This window comes from Saccopteryx leptura, chromosome 10, assembly GCF_036850995.1.
Source record: "Saccopteryx leptura isolate mSacLep1 chromosome 10, mSacLep1_pri_phased_curated, whole genome shotgun sequence".
Lineage (NCBI taxonomy): Eukaryota > Metazoa > Chordata > Mammalia > Chiroptera > Emballonuridae > Saccopteryx > Saccopteryx leptura.
In genome coordinates this window covers 46,022,291-46,043,907 of record NC_089512.1, presented here as the reverse complement: position 1 = coordinate 46,043,907, position 21,617 = coordinate 46,022,291, and the positions used below count along the sequence as shown (strand labels likewise).

General features: G+C 45.2%; 1 long non-coding RNA gene across 1 annotated transcript in view; it reads left to right on the top strand.

The window, feature by feature from the left end:
- LOC136382431 (uncharacterized) overlaps positions 1-9,036 on the top strand; it is a 28,471-nt gene extending 19,435 nt beyond the window's left edge. The window contains exons 2-3 of the long non-coding RNA XR_010747232.1: positions 6,061-6,149; positions 8,992-9,036. This is a non-coding gene — a long non-coding RNA (uncharacterized lncRNA). The remainder of the gene's footprint in view (positions 1-6,060; positions 6,150-8,991) is intronic.
- The last annotated feature ends 12,581 nt before the right edge of the window (positions 9,037-21,617 follow it).

The following is a 21,617-nucleotide window of genomic DNA, read 5'->3' as shown; positions in this document are numbered from 1 at the left end:
GGCAACAAAACATCCAGTTTGAGGAAGTAGTGAGCTCCCTGTCACTGGAGGTGAGTCAGAAGAAGTTGGGGATAATGGATAAGGATACCTGCACTGAGCAGAGACTGATGAACTGACATTTATACAGGGTTAGTTTTGTGCCAGGAATTGTTCTGTATAGGGCATTATAACAAAGATGGCAAGTCTTACCTATTGGGAATGGCTGCCTGGAACTCTAGACACACAGAAAGATTCGGAGGCTCAGGGAGAAAGAATATCTTGATCAATTCGCAATGTTTTCCATGGTGCAAAAAAAGAAAACAAATATCTTGATTGATTAGCAATGCCTGCTACTGATGCAAGAAAAGAAAACAGCAGGTGTGCTATTTGCCAATGATGTATCTTGTCATTTATTAATCCCTTTATATGTAGATGAGAAAATTAAGATTCAGAGGTTCACAGCTGGTAAGTGGAAGAACCAAGATTTGGATCCAGATATGGCTTCAAAGTATGCTCATGGCTACTATACAGTACTATTCTGCCTCTCAATGATTAAAGGAATGGTCCTGGGGTTGAATATGCAACCACCAGCAACACTGTCCTCTCATTTTCAGATGCCAGAGGCATCTGAGTTTGTAACCTCTGATTTTTAGGCTCAAGAAGGTTACCTACCTGGTTGCAGGATGTCCCAAGGAGGAGGCATGTGTGCCACTCCCTGACCCTGGACAGATCCTGAACACCCACCACCCATCTCTGACTCCTAGCAACACTGGAGATGAGTTTCCATCCCCACTGCATGGATGAGGAAACTGAGACAACTGAGTGTGGACCATCTGTCCTCCTCAGATCCTGTGCTTGGTGGCACACAGAGCCCAACAGTCCTGGCCAGAGAGCATATTCTACAGCATACAGAGTGCAGAAAACCTGTGACCTTACGCACACAAAGTCTTAGAATGAGGAGAGCCTGTGGGGGGCTGGTCCTAGTCCCAGTGATCCACTCTCCCCTTGTGAAGAGGAGGGAACTCAGATGACAAAGGCAAAGCACACACATGAAGGGGCCTGTGGGAGGGGCTCAGTAGGCACATCATGCCTGCCTCTTGGCCCAGCTTAACACAGGAACTGTCTTCTCAGATCCACCTGCACTGAGTCAGCTCCCTGAGGCTTTTAGCACCAAGCCATAACATTTCTGGGGTTTTTTCCCCCATTGATTAGAGAGAGAGAGAGGAAGGGGAAGAGGAGGATAGGTACAGAGAGAGAGCGATGAAGGGAGAGAGAGAGAAGCATCAACTCATTGTTTCACTTAGTCGTTCCATGCCGGGACAATGCTCTATCCACTGAGCCACCTGGCCAGGGCAAGCCATAAACTTTCTGATAGTCTCGTGGCACTTGAAAACTGCCCCTTCCCAACTACATGACACGCTCCATCAGCACCTTCAAATTGCTAGTACCATGGCCAGACACCATCAGTACTTCTCATCTCCCCGCAGGCCACTTTTCAACAATTTTTCATTTCCCTCTCATCAGTTATCCATTATTCCTATCCTGAGGGCCTCTCTCTTCAGCCCTATTGTTCAGCTTCTGTCTCTACCACTTCCTTTCAGGGTGGGACAAGTTTTACCCAAACCCTTGCTAAGAAACAAAGCCACCATGAGAACAGAGATTTCAAGTGGGGCCGAGTCAAGACCTTACGCACACAAAGTCTTAGAATGAGGAGAGACTCGGGGGGGGGGGGGGGGGGGGGGGGGGGGGGAGGGGCTGGTCCTAGTCCCAGTGATCTCCTCTCCCCTTGTGAAGATGAGGGAACTCAGATGACAAAGGCAAGGCACACACATGAAGGCCCCTCAGGATCTTGGCCAGGACCTCAGAGTTGCTTAAACCAGAGGGCGTGGCTGCTTTTGTATTCCGCTTAGATGGTGTCCTGGGAGAGTGCAAGCAGAGGGTAGGGGCCATGGCCATGGAGGCTGGAAACAGAGACCCAGAGACTTGGTGTTGCCTCCCCTGCCAACATTTCACCTTGGATCCTCTTCAAAGAGGTTAAAGAGGTTTACTGATGCTATAGAAGTGCCCCCACCTTTAAGATAAACCTCAAGACTCACCCTCCCAAAGAGATAAGTCAGGGGGTGAGGTTTCTGGTTGCAAAAGGTGAACCCTGAACCACTGCTTCTGCAGTGGACTTCAGCCTTTCCTCATAGCTCATTAACTGGGAGCTGCCTGAAAAATCACCAAGACCAGTTGTTTCCAAATTCTTGGCATCAAATTGCTTTTTGCAAGCAAACTTTCTTGGAACACCAGTCCATGAGACGGATAAAAACCATGAGTTGTTGACCCTTCCAAAACTGCGTGCAAAATGACGTGTGTGCATGAGTTTTTCCTTGGGCAGGCATCTCTGGTTATCTTGATTCTTCAAGGGCTACTTACCCCAGGCATGGTTAAGAGGGCCTGGAAGCGCCTGCTGACAGTCTAGGATACAGTGATTGTCACATCTATTTTTGTCACCTGTTTGCCTTTCTAGCTGGGTGTTGCTCCAGCTGACATTTAAATGAGTTTGCATTTGCAGAGCCCACACCAACTGGCACTGTGGGTGCAGCAGGGGGCGAGGAGGAGGGCTCCAGCCAACAGATGGCAGGGGAGTGGCTGCTGGAGATGGAAATGTGGCCCAGACCTACAGGAGTTGCTTGGGAGCATCTGGAGTGCTTGCTTTAAAGAGAAAGAGCAAGGTGCTCCAGAAAGAGCCGGAATGTGAGTGGCCATGCCCCTTCCTCTGATGTGCTGTGTAGCCATGGACATGACCTTCTCCCTCTGTTTTCACCTGTATTGTGAGGACCAGTGTTCCCCGAAATGTGAAGCATATGTACACAACATGGCCTGAAATAACATCAGTTCACACACAGAGGAAGTGATGCTTTTGGGTTCCCTTTGAACCGTTCTTTCTGATCACACCCAGCGGGGAGGTTCAGTGTGGGGCTGGGGACCTTTAACACCTAGTTAACCCCTGTGGAACTCCCTGGCAAAGAGCCGACTGACCTGGCACTCAGGGCAGACGGCAGTGTCTAGTTGGACTGTGATAAATGTGGTTTTCTGGGCATTGCTGTATTCTATTACACACAGTGCTCTCTCCAGCAGTGATATGAATGATGTCTTTTCAAGTAAAGAACGAATATGTGGCGATTGAACACAAAATGTTAAGAAAATGATAGAACAGGAGGGATGTGGACATGACAAAAATGTGGAGTTGGGTGAGAATACCCAAAGCCAGGGAGACTTGAGCGAGTTAATCACTGGGTTCTAAGAAGCACTGCCATGCTGGCCCCCAGCGACCCCGACCACTGAAGAGGGGCCCACGGCCCGGCTCTGCCAACAACCCCAGAGCAGTGGGATGAAGGGGTTGGAAGGGGGTTTCTGAGCCTGGGGTGGTAACAAGGAGCCAGATATCTCAAACTAGGGTACACCCACCTCTTGGAGTGCCAGGATCTGATCTGTGGAGTTTGTGAAGCCCCGAAGATTGAGGACAGTGAAAATCATCTTCTGTGTAGTTTAAAACATTACCCTTTTACAAAAACAGTGTGCCTGTACTGTGGGAGGGAATGCAAATTTCAGAGCCACTTTGGGTAGTGTCCCTGGGCCCCAGGAATTGTTTGTTCCCTATTTCACCTGAGAGGTGCCACCCCAGGCAGTGGCTGAGCTGGACTCTGGTGTCCAGCCATCTGGGCTTGAGTCTTGCATCACCTGTGCAAACTTTGGGAGGTTCTTGGTGTGGCTGGGACTCCGGCTTGCAGGCAACAGAAGCGGGCTCAGCTAAGTGCAGCCAAAGATACGGGACCTTAGCAGCAGGACGGGAGGTCACTCTTGGAGTCAGTCTCAGAATCCGCAGTGCTTACACGAGAAGCCTAGAGCAAGATGGAGTTTTCAAGGTGAAAACGTGTCTCAGGATTCAAGAGTTCAACTTCCAGGAGAAAGCATCCAAGCCTGGGTCCTGTGCCTGCCCCTTAGTCAGAGGACAGTCTTGACTGGACTGCCAATACTGAGGGTGGGGAGGTTCCCCAAAGGGAAATAGGGGTGTCCCCCCATAAAAAGGGGTGAAGAATGCTAAGCAGGCAAGGAAAACAAATGTCTACTATGTCACTCTGCCTCAGTTTTCTTTGTAAACAGGGATGAAAATGGTCTGGCCCTTTGAAGGCAATTGAGGGGATTAAATGATATCACCATGGAAGGGCCTGGCTCTCAGTAACTGACACTCCATAAATGTCAGTGATTGGGTACTTTTTTTTTTAATTGTTTGTTATAAAAGGGCACAAAAACAAGCCACTGGGGGGCCAGATGTGAGCCTGACAAATGCCACATGCTTCTTTCAGTTACAGCCACAGAGGCCTTGGGGTGGCAGACATGGGTTCAAATCCTGGCTCCACCACTGACTACCTGAGAGGCCCCAGGCAAGTGACCTCAGCCCTCTGAGCCCCAGTGGTCACATCTGGCTGCCAACAGCTGCCTGGGCACAAAGCCCATGTCTAGACAGCAGACATGAGCACAGCTGGGCCCAGGGGCTCAGGGGCAGGTGGGCAGCCCAGACAGCCTTCCTCTCAAATGTTCCATCCCCATAACTCTGGGAGCCCCACCTTAAGGGAAGGCCAAGAGCTCTTGGATAACTCTGTCTGATGCTGGCCTTGGGCACAGTTTCCTTTTCCAGGAACCTCAGAGTTGGAAAAACTCCCAGATGCTTTGGGGCCAGTTGGTTCCCATGGGAATTCCCTGAGACACTTTTAAAAATGCAGATTCCTAGGCCTCCAGTGAGCCCTGGGTGATATGCAGCAGAGTGATCAAGCTCTGACTTCTCCCAAAGCACTTCGATAGCACCCTCCCGCATCTTCACACTCCCTCCCGGCAGTCAGCCCATTGATGGAGTCCTACCAGGAAAGGCCCTCTTCTAGAGCTGCCCTCCCCTGCAGCCTTCTCGCTCCTATTCCAGGAGCCCTGACCCAGCACAGCTCTCAGGGCCTAGGAGAAGAACTCTCCCTCTGTCTGCTTTTCTTCCAGCTCAACCACCTAAATGTGGCCAAGGCTGGGTGGATATGGGGTACGGGCTTATATAAGGTGGGGGTCTGGGATGCTGGAAGGAGGGATCCCAAGGCCAGGCTCCCATGAACCCAGAGACAATAGCAGTCATACAGGAATCCAGAGTTAAGAGTGAGAAGAGATGGGGTGAGAATTGAGGCAGGGAACTAGGGGGCTCAGGTTCATTAATCAGGGAGACTGCATGTGCGGGTCCCAGGCAGCTTCTACAAACCCTGACTCTCACTGCTTCAGTTAACAAACATTCACTGAGCTGTTTCTGCTCCTTTGCCACCTTGTCCCTTGGGGTGAGGAGCTGCCACAATGCCCCTGCCCGGAACTCCAGCCCCATCTTCTCACTTGGTTCTGCCTGCCCAGCTCCTGGCCTTCCTTTTTGACTACAGTTCACCTCGCTCACCTCCCCATTTTCTTCCCAGAAATCAGCCCCTCTCAGGCCACTGTATTTAATGGTACACTTCAACCCCCCACCCCCGAGCTTCAAGGGGACCTCGAGACTCAGGTCTAGCCAATCAGAGCATCACCTCCTCTGAGCCAAAGTGATTGGTTCAGGGATGGGCATGCAGCCTAAGCCTAGCCAATGAGAGCCTTCCCAGCCATTTGCTGGATCTAGGGATGCTGCGAAGACTAGCCCAGGTTGTTCACTGGGCAAGTGAGTTATATTCTGCTCAAACCCCTTGCCTGTGTCTACCTATTTTTTTTTTTCTTCTAGTTTGCACCCAAGTGCTATGTGAGCTGGCAGAGACCCTGGCTGAGCTTTCAGAAAAAGGGCTGTCAGTTTCCACAAGGGAAGGAGGTCAGCTGGAAGTTGCTGGAGCTAGGGTCTGCCTTCTCAGGGCAGAGCTTCACAGAAACCATAACCTAGAGAAGAACTGAGAGAGGGAGGGAGATAACATTTTTTTTAACCACCTGAAACCAGCTGTACTTGAAATCCAAACTACCCTGGAATTTTTTTTCCCTGTTACAAGACTCAATAAATTCCTTTTTTAAAAAAAATATTTTATTGATTGATTTTAGAGAGAAGAGAGAGAGCAAGAAAGAGAGACGGGAGGAGGAATGGGAAGTATCAACACATAGCAGTGGCTTCTCATATGTGCCTTGACCAGGTAAGCCCAGGGTTGCGAACTGGTGACCTCAGCATCCAGGTCAATGCTCTATCCACTGCGCCACCACAGGTCAGGTGGTATTAGTTCTTTCCCCCCCCCCCCCGAAGCTGGAAACGGGGAGGCAGTCAGACAGACTCCCGCATGCGCCCGACCAGGATCCACCCGGCATGCCCACAAGGGGGCAATGCTCTGCCCCTCTGGGGCATCACTCTGTTGCATCCAGAGCTATCCTAGCGCCTGAGGCAGAGGCCACAGAGCCATCCTCAGCGCCCGGGCCAACTTTGCTCCAATGGAGTCTTGGCTGTGGGAGGGGAAGAGAGAGACAGAGAGGAAGGAGAGGGGGAGGGGTGGAGAAACAGATGGGCACTTCTCCCGTGTGCCCTGGCCGGGAATCGAACCCGGGACTCCTGCACGCCAGGCTGACGCTCTACCACTGAGCCAACCGGCCAGGGCCAGTTCTTTTTTTTTTTTATTGATTTTAACTTATTGTGTTCACATAGATTCTAGTGTTGTCCCCTCCCCCATATTCCCCTCAACATCTCCTTTCCCCTCCTCCCCATAGCGCCCTCCCCCATTCCCTTCAGGTTTATCCCATCCTATCATCCCCTTTCCCTCTGTCCTCTTTCCTTCTAGTCCCTTTGATCTCTCCTCTGTCTCAATTCCATTCCTCAGTTCACATTGTTCATTGGATTCCTCACATGAGTGAGGTCATATGGTATTTTTCTTTTTCTGCCTGGCTTATTTCACTTAACATAATAGTTTCCAGGTCCATCCATACAGCTGAAAACAGTTTGGGCTTGTTTTAAACCCAAGATTTTCCAGGGGTTTGTACCAACTCCAGCTCTTCAGAATCCCCGTGTTTGGTGGTAAGAGGGGTCCCAGGCCCCATAGACAATACAGGGGTGTGCTGTGCTCACTTTGACAGCTCATGGTTTCCGCCCCTTCGATGCCTCCCCTAGGACTGAATTCAGTGAACCTGTCCAACTCCACATGGCCGGCTGCCCTCCCCAATGGTCTTCCTTGGTCATGCTACTTTAGTTGATGGCTCCTACATTTTTTTCTACTGCTGAGGATACAAATCTTGGAGTCATCCTTGCTCATCTCTTTCATAATCTACATTCAATCTGTCAGCAAATTCTATTGGCTCCACATTCAAAATATGTCCAGTGACCAGCCATATCTTTACCATTCCCACTGCCACCACCATGGCCCAAGGCCTGTCATCTCCCACATGGATAAATCAGTCTCTTCTTCACTGTGGCCCTATTTCTGTCTCCTTTCCCTCCTAGTCAGAAGAGGTTAACTAACAGGTTGTGCTGTGGTAACAAACAAGCCTCATATCCCAATGGTATAAACCAGTGGTTCTCAAAGTGTGCGCCAGGGTGCACTGGTGCACCCTAGAAGATTTCCAGGTGAGCCCTATGGTATTCCAGAGAAATACGTGCCTGTTGGGGACCAAAAAAACCAACAGGGTTTTTGGAGTTTAGATTTTGGGAGGACAGAGGTGTGGGGAATTGGCTGTAAACTGACGGTCTGCCCAACCCCCCACCTCACTTGCCTGATTAGGTTGCAAAGGCTGTTAAGCTGTGGTGCTGGATTGTTTACACTACCCCCCATGTTCCCTGGAAAGACTGGAGGCAAGTTTCTTCTATCCTTTGTTTGGTGTAAAGTTAAGATGATATGTATGGTGGGAGTTTTCTGCACTCAACACAAGAGTAAAAAGAGAAGAATTCTTCAATGTATTAATGAGGAAATGAGAGTTTACCTTTCAAATATATGCCAAAACATTGAAGAAATCACTAGGACACATTAGGCTCATGTTTCTCATAAACACAAGAATGAAAAAACTTAACACATTTGCTCCGGGACCTGCCAAATTTACTAAATCTTACTAAGAATGTATCTATCTATATCTATATCTAGATATAGATATAGATATAGATATAGATATAGATATATAACTTTTATGTCATTTTTAAATTTTTTAACCTCTCTTTTTTACAAATTCTAAAAAGCATAACTTAAAAAATGTAACATAAGAATGTTTTTTAATGTCAGAATAAATTTAATTTTGTCATATTTACTTTGTTTAATTACCATAAAAGCACACTACATGTCCCTCTAACCATGGTCTGGGACCCAGGTTGATGGGGCAGCCAGTAAGAACTCAACTCTGACAGTTGCCATGGAAAAACAGAGAGAATATGACTTAGAGCAGTGGTAGTCAACCTGGTCCCTACCGCCCACTAGTGGGCATTCCAGCTTTCATGGTGGGCGGTAGTGGAGCAACCAAAGTATAAATAAAAAGATAGATTTAACTATAGTAAGTTATTTTATAAAGATTTATTCTGCCAAACTTAGCGAAAATCTGACATAAAGTACTTGGTAAGTAATTATTATATGCTTTTACTTGCTGTAACTCTGCTTTATAAATTTTATAAAGTAAAATTACTTCCATACTTTATAAATCACCATTACTGTGGAACCAGTGGGCGGTTAGAAAAATTTTACTACTAACAGAGATACAAAAGTGGGCGGTAGGTATAAAAAGGTTGACTACCCCTGGTCTAGAGTATGCTCATAAGTATTCCCCAGAAGCCATGACAGTACTCTGCTCACACTCTATTGACCAAAGCAAGTCACGTGCCCTGCCTGGCTCCGAAGGGATGGGGAAGAGCAATGCTCTGCTGCAGACCTGGAAACACATGGTGAGCAGTGCTAATGACAACAGCAATCCCTTCCATTTCTCCTCTGCATAGCAGCCAGAGAAATTCTGTTAAAGCAGAAGCAGGTCATATACCTCCTCTGCTCAGAACTCTTCTGTGGCTCCTGCCTCCCACAGGATAAATGCCATAGTCCCCACCATGATCTACGAGAACAAGTGCAATCTGCTGCCTGGGACCTCCTGGATCTTGCCTTCAACTCTCTCCACCTCACTCCCTATACTCTTCTCTGGTCTCCTTGCTTTTTCTCAAACACACCAGGCATGCTCTTACTTCAGAGTCTTTGCTCATGTCTGCAGTGCTCCTAAAGGCATCCATGGGCCTCACCTCCAAGTTTACTGAAGCCTCCCTGTTATGGGCTGAATGGTGTCCCCCCACTAAAAAATTTATGTTTACCTGAGGGAGGGGATGGAGGAAAGAGGAGTAAACAATAAGTAAGTAAATAAATAGATAGTGTTGAAGTCCTAACTCTTAGGACCTTAGAATGTGACCATAACTGAAGATAGGATCTTTACAGAGGTGATTAAGTTAAAATGAGGTCATAGGGTGTCCTAATCCAACATGACTGATGTCCTTATAAAAAGAGATTAGGACACAGACATACACAAAGGGAAGACAGATGTGAAAACACAGAGAGATGCTGGCTATCTGCAAGTCAAGGAGAGAGGCCTCAGAAAAAAACAACCTTGCCTGACCAGGTGATGGCGCAGTGGATAGAGCATCCGACTGGGATGCAGAGGACCCAGGTTCGAAACCCTAAGGTTGCTGGCTTGAGCGCAGGCTCATCCAACATGAGCACAGGCTCAACCACCTTGAGTGCAGGGTCGCTGGCTTGAGTGTGGGGTCATAGACATGATCCCAAGGTTGCTGGCTTGAGCAAGGGGTCACTCACTCTGCTGTAGCCCCCCCCCCCATCAAGGCACATATGAGAAAGCAATCAATGAATAACTAAGGTGCCACAACAAAGAATTGATGCTTCTCTTCTCTCTCCCTTCTTGTCTCTCTGTCCCTATCTGTCTGTCTCTCTGTCTCTGTCACAAAATAAAAAAGGAAGAAGAAACCAACCTTGACAACACCTTGATCTCAGACTTCTAGCCTCCAAAAATGAGAAAATAAATTTCTGTTGTTTAAGCCACCCAGTCTGTGGTACTTTGTTACAGCAACCATAACAAACTAATATATTGCCCTTGCCATATTTTTAAAGATTACAGCCTCTCCTTCCACTTGTACTTCAATGGTTTCTGTCCCTTTTTTTCTGCCAGTTTTTCTCTGTAACATTATCACCTTCTAATGTCCTTAATGTTTTCGTGTGTGTGTGTGTGTGTGTGTGTGTGTGTGTGTGTGTGTGTGTGTGTGTGTGATGGGGGGAGAGGGAGGGAGGGAGAAAGAGAAAGAGAGAGAGAGAGAGAGAGAGAGAGAGAGAAAGAGAGAGAGATCTGTTAACTCTCATGGAATATAAGCTTAATCAAGGCAGGGATTTTTGTCTGTTGTATTCATTGCTCTGTCCTCAGGGCTCAGAATGACACTTGGCACACAGCAGATACTCAGTAAATATTTATTGGATGAATGAATGAGTGGATGCATGGATAGATGTTATAAAACACCCGGAAATGCTCGGAAATCCTTTGCATGGTACTTTCCTACACCACAAGGCTTTTGGTGCCCTTTCTGTTTTATGGGTTCAATACTGGAGGGTGGATGGAGAGTACTGAAAGTCTGGCCTTTCGAACTAAATGGTATCTATCAAACCTTGAAATATAGAGATTTGATCCTCAAGTTCATGATGAGGATCCCAGAGGTCCTTATATACATACTTAAAGATGAATGCACAAGGATCAAGACAGAGGCATTTACTATACTGAAAATGAAGTAAGGACCCAATGCTCATCAATAAAGGACTGGGCATAAGCTAGCATGGCCCCATAGATAGTGATTATGCACATCTTGAAAAGAATAAAAGAGACCTGTCTGGGTCAAGGGGAAGTTGAGATGGTATCAAGTAGAAGACTGATCTGCAACTAAGATAGTATAAGAGTCATGTTTTCCAATGTGCAAAAACCAATAACCAAAAAGATACCCAAGGGAGTGGAGTGAGGTTGCTGGATCAGTCACCTATTACACCACAATGATGCTGTGTAACAGGCAACCTAAACCTGCCAGTGGCACACAATCATAAGCATTGATTGCTCAGTAGCCTGGAGGCATCTCCCCTAGGCTGAGATCTACCGGCTCTGCTGATCTTGACTAGGCTTGCTAGATGAGAGGGGCCAGTGGCATCGCGGCTAGTGTAGGATGGCCTCAGCTAGGACAACTGAAGAGGCTGAGCCTGGGGCCTTTGGTCTCGTCCTATAACCTACTAGCCTGGACATATCATCATGGTAATGCCAGAGGCACAAGAGCAAGCAAGCTTGATTGTGCAAAATGCTTTCAAGCCTCTCATGTATCTAGATTGCTAATGTCCCTTTGGCCAAAGTAAGTCACATGGCCAAGCCCAGCATCTAGGTGGTAGCTAAGGACATGGATCTGGGAGGGGAGAAGAATTGGGGCTGTTTTTGTAACTTGCTGTGGTTGTCTTTTACAAAAGCCAATCCTGGGACCGGGATTCCTATATGAGAGACTTGTTAAGGCAGTGGGGAACAGGGGGAATAGGACAGGGAAGGAGGAGAAATCAGGCCATGGTGTGACCAGGCAAAACAGTAGCCGAGGCTGATTCTGCAGGAGGGTTTCAGGGTAAATTACACTACTGAGTTGTTCTGACTGCTATATCATCTATTCATTGGCCACCTGGAGTCAGGATGGAGGTCATAACCCCCTGAGCATTCCAGGCTCTCTTACTCATGGGCAAAATGTTGCCAGTAGCCCAAGGACCGTCCTTTGGGGAACGTTGCAGTTGTGGGTGCTAGAAGCAAGGCCTGCAGAAGCCAGGGAAGGGGCCCAGCACCACTGAGGGGATCTGGGCTGACACCAACAGTGTCTGCTATGGGAGCCAGAGAGGTAGGAAACTTTTATTTTCCACTTCAGTTTTTTGGAGTACTTTAGGTGTTTTTGTTTGTTTTTTATATTTTACCAAGAGCATTTTGGCTCTATAGTTTTTTAAAAGCTCAACAGGCAACCATTTTTTAAGTGAAAGTCACTCAAGATATCTCCAGTGGTACAGTGGCAATGGGCAAGGATGGCCTAAAGCTTACCCTGGGGTGGCAGGTAGCCCAGAGGAAAGTCAGGAAATCCTGGGTTCAAGACTCACTCTGCCACTTTCTGGCTCTGTGAACTGGGGTAAGTGCTTTCTCTCTCTGACCCTCAGTTTTCCCCAACAATGTGGATAACTACCTACCCCCTAGTGGGTCTCTCTGAGGGCAGTGGGGTGCAGAGTGGACGATCATTAGTGGCTCTGGCATCTCCAAGGCCATCCACAAGGGAAGGCTCGACCCTCCCTACCCCATCCATACTGAGGAGGTGATCTGGAGGTCCCACATACGTGAACTCCTGGGTCCTGGGCCTCTATGTCCCTCAGCTTTCCTGTCCTAGCAACAAGCTCAGAGTCCCACTGCTCTTGGCACTGCTCTGGCCCGCAGGTTCTGCTGCTACAGGCCATCTCCACGGGGACTTCTGGCTGAGGGACTCTGACCTGGTCCCACCCTCCTCTCAGCACCGAAGTCTCCCCTCCACTCTCCATGTCTTACCCCAGAAATACCCAGCAGCTTCAAGCTCCCCACACATTTCATACAGTTTCACATCTCAAGGCCTCTGTCCATGCTACAGGATAGTATTGCTAGCTATAGTTAACCAGAGCTAAAACTGCTACATCACTTACTGTGTGCCTGGCACCGTTCTAAGTGCTTTTGTGCATATTTACTCAAGATTTTCTCTCAGTAGTCCTATGTGTAGGTGCTACTCTCATCCTCATTTCACAGATAGGTACACTGAGCCAACACAAGGGAAGAGATTCACAGCAGCAGGTCAGGTCTCTGCCCCATCAGCAAGTGAGGACTGGCCTGGGAGGGAGTCCCTGGTTCCACAGCCCACCCCATGCAGAAAGTGAAGGGTGGGCTCTTCCTAACCAATCAGGCTAGGAGCCAAGGAGAAAAGTAGGCACAGGAGAGGGGCCTGACATTCAAAGGAAAGGAAACACAGGAAGCATTTAAAGAGAGAACTAAACTAATATCACATGGAGAAATCATTCTTCACTTCTCAAATTGGTAAAGATCAAAATGATCTGATGAAATTAAGAGGTTAAGAAGTGGAAGGAATAATAATCGCTCAGATATTATAATGGGAGGTCCCAAGGAAGATATTATAGATATTACAAATGTTTGAACCCTTAGACTAGCAACCATACTATTGGGAATTTAACCCACAGGCATTAGGCCACAGAGTGAGAACAATGTATGCTCAAGGTTATTTATTACAGTACTGTTTACAGTAGCACAAGTTTAAACAGTGAGTCCCCAACAGGGAACTGGTTAAATTAATTATGTTTTATTTGTATGTTGGCATACTTGCAGCCACAAAAACATAATAAGGAAGCTCATAGCATGCTGATATGGAATTATCGACAAGATATATTCAAGTAAATGGCAAGATGTCTAGACATGACACCAAAAGCACAATCTATAAAAAGAAAAAACTAAATAAATTGGACCTCATCAAAATTAAAAATGGCTATTGTGCAAAACCCTCAGGAAGGATTTGTATCTAGAACATATAAAGAACACTCTAAACCTGTGTTTCCCAACGTGGGGCCCACGCCCCACAGGGGGGCAATTTGATAGTTAAGGGGGGCAATTTGAAAATGGACTCGACATGACTTTAACCCTTTCGCCCCGGGCCATTTAAATGCAATGCTAGATATCGGTGCCAAATTTAACAAAAAATGCAATTATTAAATAATTGCGGTAAATAATTATTAAGTATAATTTCGTTTGACGAGACCAAAATATCAACTGGGTGATTGGCGTCGTCAAGTAAACTTCGTCCTGGGTTCACTGCGGAGTGTGCTGTCTGCCGCAGGGAACCCTGGACGTTTTAAAAACTCGCCAAACAATGCAGTTATTCTCACCTAATTGGCCCATCGCAACTTCTGTAGTGTTTCACATCATTCAGTTGGTGTTAATTTGAAATAAGTGTCAGTCAAAACTGTTGTAAAAGCTCGTTGATTTAATAAATATACATATATATTGTATAGATATAATTGGTAAGTATTTGATTTTATTTTTATCAATATTAAACTCTTTATTAAGTACTTCTTGCATCGGGGCTAGAAAGCAATAATATTTTATAAATATTATTGGGGCTATAATAGTGCATGCACGACAATTTTAATTTTAGAAGCATAACTTTCCAGAACATTTTGTCAAGTGGAAAAAATATAGATACCTTTTGATTGCAGTGATAGTGTAGTAAATGTGTTATATACATTTAAATAAATATGAATTTTTAGTATACATTTACTCTATGTCACATTGAATACATTTTAACACATATTTTAATATTAGTTTTTAATTGATCTTATTTTTATTTCTTATAGCCCATAGTAAAATGAGTGGTGCAAGCAAGAAAAAAGCTCGTCAATATTCAGAGGAATATTTAAAATTTGGGTTCATACCCGCTGTTCACTATGAGCAGATTCCTTTTTGTCTTTTATGCCAGCAATGCTTGACCAATGAATCAATGAAACGAGGTCGTCTTGAGGCGCATTTGAAGGCGAAACATAGTGCTCATATTAATTCAGATTTGAGTTACTTTAAAACTTTAAAGAAAAATTTTGAAAAAAGAACAACATTAAAGTCTCTATTTACTGCTTATACTTCAACTAATAATCGTGTTCTTGAGGCTAGTTATCAAATTTCTTTATTCATTGCTAAAACTGGAGAAAATCACACTATAGGAGAGAATTTAATAAAACCGTCAATATCAGCATTTCTTAAAACGGTTCTTGAAAAAGATGACAAAGATGTAAAAGCTATGCCACTCAGTAACAATTCTGTTAGCAGAAGAATAGACGAAATGAGTTAGGATATTGAAAAACAACTTATTGAAAAGCTGAAAACAAGAAAATTCTCCTTGCAAATGGATGAATCAACTTTGAGAGACAGTGAGGCAGTATTGATAACTTACATAAGATATATTGATAAAGGACATTTTGCTGAAGAAATGTTGTTCTGTAAAAGATTAGAAAGCACCACTATCTCCAAAGATATATGTAATAAGCTAAAAAACTACTTAGATGTCAATGATATACCAATGAAAAATATAACATCTTGTGCTGCAGATGGTGCTCCCAATATGATGGGCAAGAAAAATGGCCGCTTAAAATTGATGAAAGATGCAAATCCAGAAATGATTCTTGTGCATTGTGTTATTCATAGGGAAAACTTGGTAGCTAAAAACATCTTGCCTGTTCTGAATGAAGTATTACATACAGTAATAAAGTGTGTTAATGCTATTAAAGCTAGTGCCAAATGTGAGCGTCTTTTCAAGCTATTTTGTGAAGAACAAAATGAAGACCATATAAGTTGGCTATCTAAAGGAAACTGTTTGAAAAGATTTATGGAACTGTTTGATACTCTTAGTGATTTTTTAAGCGACAAACCTAAAATAAAGTATCTGTTAACAAGAGATGGTAAAGCATTTGTGAGTTATTTAGCCGATCTCTTTGAAAAACTAAATATATTAAATAAGCAACTTCAAGGAACAAATAAAAGATGATGCAGCCAATGTTAGTGGATTTGTCTGATATATCAAATATGCAGTATCAAGAAGAACTCGCAGAATTGCAAAATGATGAGTCAGTTAAAGCTTTATTTAATATTAAAGGAGCGATGGCATGGCTTTGTGAGGAAACAAATCAAATACCCAAATTCAACCAAATGTGCAAGAAAACTATTGCTACCGTTTCCATCTTCATTTTTAGCTGAATGTGGATTTAGTGCTGTAAATGATTTACTGGTAAAAAAAAGAAATCGGCTGGATATAACACAACGTGGAGACTTGAGACTAAAGCTAACCAAATTGGAACCCAATATAAAATCTCTGTGCAGCAAGCATCAAGCACAAGGATCACACTAAATTAAAATAATAAATTAATATAGAAAAATCTGTATTAAAATTATTTGGAATTTAAATTTCTGTTTTTCATTATATGTTTTGAAATTTTACTTACTGTGTTTTCTTAACAATTTCATAGTGATTTCTTCCTAAAACCTATCATTTATGCTTATTAAGTGAACAAATCAATTTTTTAATGTTAAAAATTATGTATGTTACATAGGGGGAGACATAAAAATTTTAGAAAGGTTAAGGTGGGGCATGGCACAAAAAAGGTTGGGAAACACTGCTCTAAACTCAATAGTAAGAAAACAAAAATTTAATTTAAAAATAGACAAAACATTACCTGACCAAGTGGTGGCATAAGCAGATAGAGCAGGGGTTGGGAACCTATGGCTCACGAGCCAGATGTGGCTCTTTTTTTTTTTGTATTTTTCTGAAGTTGGAAACGGGGAGACAGTCAGACAGACTCCCGCATGCACCTGACCGGGATCCACCCGGCATGCCCACCAGGGGGCAATGCTCTGCCCATCTGGGGCATTGCTCTGTTGCAGCTGGAGCCATTCTAGTGCCTGAGGCAGAGGCCATAGAGTCATCCTCAGCACCTGGGCCAACTTTGCTCCAATGGAGCCTTGGCTGCAGGAGGGGAAGAGAGAGACAGAGAGGAAGGAGAGGGGGCAGGGTGGAGAAGCAGATGGGTGCTTCTCCTGTGTGCCCTGGCCGGGAATCGAACCCAGGACTCCTGCATGCCAGACCGACGCTCTACCACTAAGCCAACTGGCCAGGGCCTGATGTGGCTCTTTTGATGGCTGCATCTGGCTCACAGACAAATCTTTAATTAAAAAAAATAATAATGTTGGCCCTGGCCGGTTGGGTCAGTGGTAGAGCATTGGCCTGGCATGCAGAAGTCCCGGGTTCGATTCCCGGCCAGGGCACACAGGAGAAGCGCCCATCTGCTTCTCCACCCCTCCCCCTCTCCTTCCTCTCTGTCTCTCTCTTCCCCTCCCACAGCCAAGGCTCCATTGGAGCAAAGATGGCCCGGGCACTGGGGATGGCTCCTTGGCCTCTGCCCCAGGTGCTGGAGTGGCTCTGGTCACAGCAGAGCAACGCCCCGGAGAAGCAGAGCATCGCCCCCTGGTGGGCAGAGCGTCGCTCCTTGTGGGCGTGCCGGGTGGATCCCAGTCGGGCGCATGCGGGAGTCTGTCTGACTGTCTCTCCCCGTTTCCAGCTTCAGAAAAATACAAAATAATAATAATAATAATAATGTTAAAATATAAAACATTCTCATGTATTACAATCCATTCATTTCCACTCATGTTCATGGTTGTGGAGCCAAGGAGGAGCCATGGCTGGAGCCAATCACAGCTGTCCTCTGGGACAACACCAAATTTTTATTGGATAATGCGTAACATACACGGGTCATTGTATGGCTCTCATGGAATTACATTTTAAAATATGTGGCATTCATGGCTTTCTCAGCCAAAAAGTTTCCTGACCCCTGGGATAGAGTGTCAACCTGGGATGCTGAGGACCCAGGTTCAAAACCACAAGGTTGCCTGCTTGAGTGCAGGCTCATCTGGGTTGAGCACAGGCTCACCAGCTTGAGTGCAGGTCACTGGCTTGAGCATGGGATCATAGACATGACTGCATGGTCACTGGCTTGAGCACAAAAGGTCACTGGTGGGGAAGAGAAAACGGCGACAGAGTAGGCAGATGTTACAACTCCCACCTCCCAGAACCAAAGTGGATTACAACTTAACTTAAGAACAATCATCTTGAAAAACCAACTTTAGACTAAACTAAGAGGAATTTATAACCAAGCAACACTGAAGAAACCACACTGAGCTGGTAGGAAGGGTAGAGAGGAAAAAAGGGTTGCCCCATTCCCAGGAGTGAGTGGTGGCCCAGAGGATCTCTCAGGGCAGGGTGGGTTTCCCAGAGATTTGTGGGTCCTCAGCCCCGAGACCGGAACTCCAGCCTGAGGCGCCAGAGACTAGAGTAGGCTTATGGACAGTATTTAGCTGAAAGAAGAGCTGGGTTACTGTTTGCGAGAGGGAGACAGAACTCTCAGACCCAGGCTCTGTCTTAAAGGGACCATGCAGAAAACCTCATTCACAGCCACTTACTGAGGGCTCTGAGAGCAGGGAGCGCTGAGAGAACTGGAGTTGTGAGAGGAGAGTGTAGTCTCCAGGGTATAGGGAGAGACTGTGGGGGACAGCCACCTGACTACTGTACTGGGTCACTCCCCAAACCAAACCAAAAGTGGCCATGTTTCCTGGGAGAACCAACGCCAGCAAAGGGAAGCAATTACCCTGCCCACCAGAGGCTCTCTTGCTCCAGTCAGTGCAAAGAGTCGCTTAGAAGCAGGGGGCGCATCAGGGATACAGATTTTGAGTGCTGAGGTCTGGGCTACACTGCCCCCTCAAACTGCTTAGAGCCCTCTAAAGGGTGGAAGGGCCCACTGCTGTGGTGGCTGCGGGGGTGGTGTTGTTGGAACCTGGTGAGGCAGCTTGCGCAGCGGCGGTGTGGGGTGGAGCCCGGTGAGGCAGCCCACACGCCCGAGGGGCAGCCTGAGCTGTGGCCCACGTACCCAGCAGTGCCAGTGCCAGAGTGCCCAAGGAGGCAGCAGTTGCAGGTGGACAGAAAGACCACATTTTGGGAATAGAAAGGCCATGCACACTAGCCAAAAGTAGATAAAAAGCCAGCCTAGGAGTACAGCTGACATTCACAATGGCATCTGAGCCCAGCAGAGGCAGCCACAAATTCTGTATCACCTGTAGGTCCAAGAAGGTTGCTAAGGGCCAGTCATAAGCAGTGACCCCCACTGGTCTGCACCAGGTTCTGACCAGGGAGGACCAGGGCTAGTATATCCAGTGGCCAGATATGGAGAGCATCAGCTCAGACTTAACAACCCTACTTCGAGTGGTATCTTGAGGAAGGGCTCCTCATAGAAAATGTTGTCACAAACAGCAAAAAGAGCAGTAGCAGCAGACAAGTAGCCCACAGCAGATTACAAACAACAGCTGAGGCCAACCCAAGAAGGTCTAAAAACAACACAACTGAAAGCTGGAGGCAGAAAACACCAACTCTATACTCAGCTAGCTACACAAACAGAACACCTAAAGAAGCAGTCAATACAGAGACAAAATGAGAAGACAGAGAAATGCAATTCAAATAAATCAACAAAAGAAATACCCAGAAAAAGAACTGAAGGAAATGGAAATAACCAAGATACCAGATGCAGAGTTTAGAATAATGATTGTTAGGATGCTCAAGGATCTTAGAGCAACAATAGACAGGCATAATGAGCACCTAAATAGAGAGAGAGCAATCATTAAAAAGGACATTAAAATTATTATAAAGAATCAGACAGAAATGACAAATACAATATCAGAAATGAAGACTACACTAGAAGGAATTAAAAGCAGGCTGGATGAAGCAGAGGATCGAATCAGCGATTTAGAAGACAAAATAAACAAAAGCACAGAAGCAGAACAGCAAAAAGAAAAGAGGATCAAAAAGTCTGAGGAAACTCTAAGAGACCTCTGTGACAACATGAAGAGAAACAATATCCACATAATAGGGGTTTCTGAAGGAGAAGAGAAAGAACAAGGGATAGAGAATCTGACTGAAGAATCGTAACTGAAAACTTCTCTAAATTGATGAAGGAAAAAGTCACACAAGTTCAAGAAGCACAGAGAATCCTACTAAAGAGGAACCAAAAGAGACCTACAGCAAGACACACCATAATTAAAATACCAAAGCAGGCCTGACCTGTGGTGGCGCAGTGGATAAAGCATTGACCTGGAAATGCTGAGGTTGCTGGTTCGAAACCCTGGACTTGCCTGGTCAAGGCACATATGGGAGTTGATGCTTCCAGCTCCTCCCCCCTTCTCTCTCTCTGTCTCTCCCCTCTCTCTCTCTCTGTCTCTCCCTCTCCTCTCAAAAAAAAAAAACAAAAACCAAAGCAAAGAGATAAAAAAAGAATACTAAAAACTGCAAGAAAAAAGCAATCACCTACAAAGAAGCCCCCATAAGAATGACATTTAACTTTTCTACAGAAAAACTTGAGGCCAGAAGGGAATGGCAAGAAATATTCAAAGTTATGCTAAACAAGAGCCTACAATGAAGACTTCTTTATCCAGCAAGGCTATCATTTAAAATTGAAGAAAAGGCCTTGGCCGGTTGGCTCAGCAGTAGAGCGTCGGCCTAGCGTGCGGAGGACCCGGGTTCGATTCCCGGCCAGGGCACACAGGAGAAGCGCCCATTTGCTTCTCCACCCCTCCTCCGCGCTTTCCTCTCTGTCTCTCTCTTCCCCTCCCGCAGCCAAGGCTCCATTGGAGCAAAGATGGCCCGGGCGCTGGGGATGGCTCTGTGGCCTCTGCCTCAGGCGCTAGAGTGGCTCTGGTCGCAACATGGCAACGGCCAGGATGGGCAGAGCATCGCCCCCTGGTGGGCAGAGCGTCACCCCTGGTGGGCGTGCCGGGTGGATCCCGGTCGGGTGCATGCGGGAGTCTGTCTGACTGTCTCTCCCTGTTTCCAGCTTCAGAAAAATGAAAATAAAAATAAAAATAAAATTGAAGAAAAAATAAAAAGATTACCAGACAAAAAAATACTCAAGGAATTCATTACAACCAAACCAATGCTGCAAGAAATGTTAAGGGGCCTGTTGTAAACAGAACAAAGGGGGAAAAAATCTAGTAAAAGAGGAATGTAGGTTTAAAGAATAAAATGGAAATAAAGAACTACATATCAATAATAACCTTAAATGTAAATGGATTAAATGCTCCAATCAAAAGATAGGGTAGCTGCGTGGATAAGAAAACAAGACCTGTACATATGCTGTCTACAAGAGACCCATTTCAAAACAAAAGATACACATAGACTGAAAGTAAAGGGATAGAAAAAAAATATTTCATGCAAATGGAAATGAAAAAAGCTGGGGTAGCAATACTTATATCTGACAAAATAGACTTTAAAACAAAGTCTATAGTAAAAGATAAAGAAGTTCACTACATAATGATAAAAGGAGTGATCCAACAGGAAGATATAACCATTATAAATATCTATGCACCTAATATAGGAGCACCTAAATATATAAAGCAGGTTTTGATGGACATAAAGGGCAAGATCAACAGCAATACTATAGTAGTAGGGGATTTTAATACCCCACTAACATCTATGGATAGATCCTCCAGACAGAAAATTAACAAAGAAACAGCAAACTTAAAGAACACACTAGATCAACTGAATTTAATAGATATCTTCAGAACCTTTTACCCTAAAGCAGGAGAATATACATTCTTTTCAAGTGCTCATGGTAAATTCTCTAGGATAGACCACATATTAGGACACAAAATGAGTCTCAATAAATTTAAGAAGATTGAAATCATATCAAGCATCTTCTCTGATCACAATGGCATGAAACTAGAAATAAACTACAATAGAAAAACTGAAAAACATTTCAACACTTGGAAACTAAATAGCATGTTATTAGATAACAAATGGGTTAACAATGAGATCAAGTAAGAAATCAAAAATTTCCTAGAAACAAATGAAAATGAACATACAACAACTCAAAATTTATGAGACAAAGCAAAAGCAGCTCTGAGAGGGAAGTTTATAGCATTACAGGCATACCTTAAGAAGCAAGAAAAAGCTCAAATAAACAACCCTGCATCTAAAAGAATTAGAAAAAGAA